This window comes from Anomaloglossus baeobatrachus, chromosome 4 (genome assembly GCF_048569485.1).
Source record: "Anomaloglossus baeobatrachus isolate aAnoBae1 chromosome 4, aAnoBae1.hap1, whole genome shotgun sequence".
Classification (NCBI taxonomy): Eukaryota; Metazoa; Chordata; class Amphibia; order Anura; family Aromobatidae; genus Anomaloglossus; species Anomaloglossus baeobatrachus.
The window spans coordinates 6,979,476-6,983,381 of NC_134356.1; positions in this window are offsets into that span (position 1 = coordinate 6,979,476).

The following is a 3,906-nucleotide window of genomic DNA, read 5'->3' on the forward strand; positions in this document are numbered from 1 at the left end:
TTCCCTGGCCTTGCGAGTCAGGGGGATCTGCCAATATCCCCGGCTCAGATCCATGATGGTCAGGTACTGAGCCCCGGCCAACTGATCGAGCAGGTCATCGATGCGTGGCATTGGGTACGCATCGGCGACCGTGACAGCATTGAGCCCCCTGTAGTCCACGCAGAACCGAGTGGTTCGGTCCTTCTTAGGGACGAGGACTACAGGCGAGGCCCAAGCGCTGTTGGATGCCTGGATCACCCCCAGCTTCAGCATCTCGTCAATCTCCTGGCGCATGTGTTGCTGCACCTCCAGGGAGACCCGATATGCTGAACGCCGGATCGGGGGATGATCCCCAGTGTCCACGTGATGGACAGCCAAGTCAGTCCTTCCGGGCTGGTTGGTAAACAACCCCCGGAAGGGGTGTAGGGTGGCCCACAGCTGGGACCGTTGGTCCTCCAAGAGCTGGTGGCCAACCTCCACATCCTCAATGGATCCGCCTGCCCTAACCTGGGCTAGCATATCCAAGAGGGTTTCCGCTTCTCCCTCCTCGGGCAGGTTGCACACGGGGAGCGCACATGCCTCCCGCTCATGATGTGCCTTCATCATGTTCACATGGAAGGGCTTCCGCCTTCCACGGGCAGGGTCCAGGGTGACCAGGTACGTCACAGGGTTGAGCTGCTGGTACACGAGGTATGGGCCTTCCCAGGCTGCCTGAAGCTTGTCCTGTGGTACGGGGACCAGTACCCACACCTCTTGACCCACTTGGTAGGTCCTCTCACAAGCGTTCTGGTCGTACCAACGCTTCTGATCGGCCTGGGCTTGAGCCATATTGTCGTGTACCAGTTGCGTCAAGGCCTGCATTTTGTCCCGGAAGCGCATGACATACTCGATAACCGACACTCCAGGGGTGGCCAAATCCCCTTCCCAAGCCTCTTTCACCAGAGCCAGGGGGCCCCGCACACGTCGCCCGTACAGGAGCTCAAACGGTGAGAATCCTGTTGAGGCCTGTGGAACCTCCCGGTAAGCAAATAACAGGTGTGGGAGATACCGCTCCCAGTCACGCCCATGGGAGTCGACCAACATCTTAAGCATCTGCTTTAAGGTGCCATTGAACCGCTCGCACAGGCCATTAGTCTGTGGATGGTACGGGCTGGCCACCAGATGTCGCACCTGGACTTGCTTACAGAGGGTCTCCATCAGCTGGGACATGAATTGGGTCCCCCGGTCAGTGAGCATTTCCTGGGGAAAACCCACTCGGGAGAAAATCTCCAGCAATGCGGTGGCCACCTTGTCAGCCCGAATGGACGACAAGGCCACGGCTTCTGGGTACCGGGTGGCATAGTCCACTACCGTCAGTATGAAGCGTTTCCCGGAGCTGCTGGGGATGGCCAGCGGGCCGACCAGATCCACAGCCACCCTCCTGAAAGGCTCATCGATGATTGGCAGAGATACCAGTGGGGCTTTGGGGCGTGGCCCCGCCTTCCCCACTCTCTGACAGGTTTCACACGAACGGCAGTAGGCAGCCACATCGGCCCCCATTTTTGGCCAGTAGAAATGCTGGTTTAACCTGGCCTTGGTCTTAGCGATCCCTAGGTGTCCGGCCATCGGAATCTCATGTGCGATCCGCAACAACTCCGTCCGGAACGGATAGGGTACCACCAACTGTCGGTCCCTGGGCCACGCCTCCGGTGAACCCTGCTGGACCGTGGCCCGGTACAGCCGTCCTTGGTCCCAGACCACTCGCTCCGGGTCCGAGTCCGAGGGAGGCTGTGCCGCCTGCTCCTTTAGAGCTTTCAGGCTGTCGTCAGCTTCTAACGCTGCCTGAAACCCCTGACCAGATGTGGCCAGAATCGACGAGACTGTCACATCTTCGGTCAGTACCCCGGGACCTGTGTCCTGGCCTCCACCTGACTCGGCTGCCACTTGGTCAGAAGGGGAAGAGCTATCGGACCTCCGGGAGGCCCCTTGGCTTCCAGCACTCCCACTGCGGGTGACAGCGGCCACAGCCGCTGCGACCGTGGGTCGTGCCTGCTCCTCCTCCGTTCCTGACCAAGTCGCCGGTTCAGGCAGACCTACCTGGCTTCCTGACACCCCGGTTGTGGGGGAACCCTGCACCGAGATCTTACCTGGGAGCACTTCCGCTCCTGGACCGGCCCCAATCTCACCTGCCTGTTCCCCTCCTGCAGCAACAGAACCCCGGTGTGAAATCTCTGGGGACCCCACATTTGCTGTGGTAGCCCCCACCCCACACACTGGTCCTCCCCCTGCAGCACCCTGCTCTCTGCTTATCCCTGCAGAGGGCAGCAGATCCCAGCTCACAGGCTGGTTACTTGTAGAGGCATTGTCATACCTTTCTCTGACCCCCTCCCCTCCTGTCACAGCTGCAGCTGCGTGTGTGTCTATGGTGTCTGTGCAAGCAGAAATATCAGAGTTCACTCCCTCCTCCCTTACATCATTCATAGATAACACATTAACATTGTCCGGAGGCACGTCAGCACTGGCTGAAGGTTCAGCCTTTGGGGCGGGGCCAAACTGGGAGGTTATTTGCCCCAAATCTGTCCCAAGTAGCACGTTTGCAGGGATCCGATCAGTTACCCCCACCTCCCTCACCCCTCGCCCTGCGCCCCAGTCCACATAAATGTCAGCAACAGGCAGCGCCGGGTCAATGCCTCCAATCCCGGAGACAGCGAGGGTTTTTCCAGGGATCAAGTCTTGGGGGGACACCATCTCAGGCCGCACCAGAGTCACCTCCGAGGCGCTGTCTCGCAGTCCTATGGTCACAGACTGGCCGACGGTGACAGGTTGGAAGCTGTCCAGGGACCTACCACCACCCCCACCCACACAATACACCTTGGGCGGCCCTTGGGACGGGGACGGAGCCGGGGCCTTGGGACGCTGAGGGCACATGGCCTTGAAGTGTCCAGGTAGGTTGCACTGGTGGCACCGTCTTGGTTCTGCCACGGGCCTGGAGAGGGGAGTTGAGGGGGACACCCCCTGCAGTCTAGGGGCAGGTGGGGCAGTCGCAGAGTTCATCTTACCCCCTCTCCAGGTGCTGCTGGTGGCTGCTCTCCTGGCTTCAGGAGCCCGATTGTTGGTGTAGTCATCTGCCAGGGCAGCTGTAGCCGTGGATCCCTTTTGGCTTCTGGTCTCGGATGAACTGGCGGAGATCCTCAGGGCAGTTCCACAAGAGTTGCTCCGTGATGAACAAGTCCAGGATCTCCGGTCCGGTGGAAAGCTGCAGGCCTTGGGTCCAGTGGTCGGCAGCTCGGGCAAGTGCCCGCCGGTGGTCAGCCCAGGAGTCCTTTGGTCCCTTCTGTAGGCTCCGGAACTTCTTGCGGTAGGACTCTGGAGTGAGGTTGTACTGTTGGATCAGGGCCCGCTTGATGGTGTCGTAGCCCTGATCTGCCTCAGCAGGCAAGTCCCCAAGGACATCCAGGGCCTTACCCCTTAAACGGGGGGTCAGGTATTTGGCCCACTGGTCCTTGTTCAGATGATGCTGCAAGCAAGTCCGTTCAAAAGCAGTCAAGAAAGAGTCCAAGTCTCCATCCTTCTCCAGCACTGGGAAGTCCTCAACACGGACCTTTGGAAGTTTGGTGTCTGGAAGGTCACGGGTGGCTGATGAGGGCCGGAGCTGAGCTAGCTGCAGCTGGTAGTTACGCTCTGCCTGGCGCTCTTCACGCGCTGCTTGCCGCTCACGCTCGGCCATGAGTTCCTTGTAGCCCTCCCGGTCTCCAGCCTGGCGTAGGGCCATAGCCATTTGAAGAAGGCTATCCGAGCCTCCCAGGCTCGGTGGAATGGCACGTGGTGATCTGCGGCCCGCTGCGGAGCCTGGTGCTTCACTGTCCATTGCAGAGCGGAGGGCTGGCGTCTGGCTCGTTGAGGACCCTTGGGCGAGCTGCTCCTCATCTTGTCCAGCAGTGCCCGGTT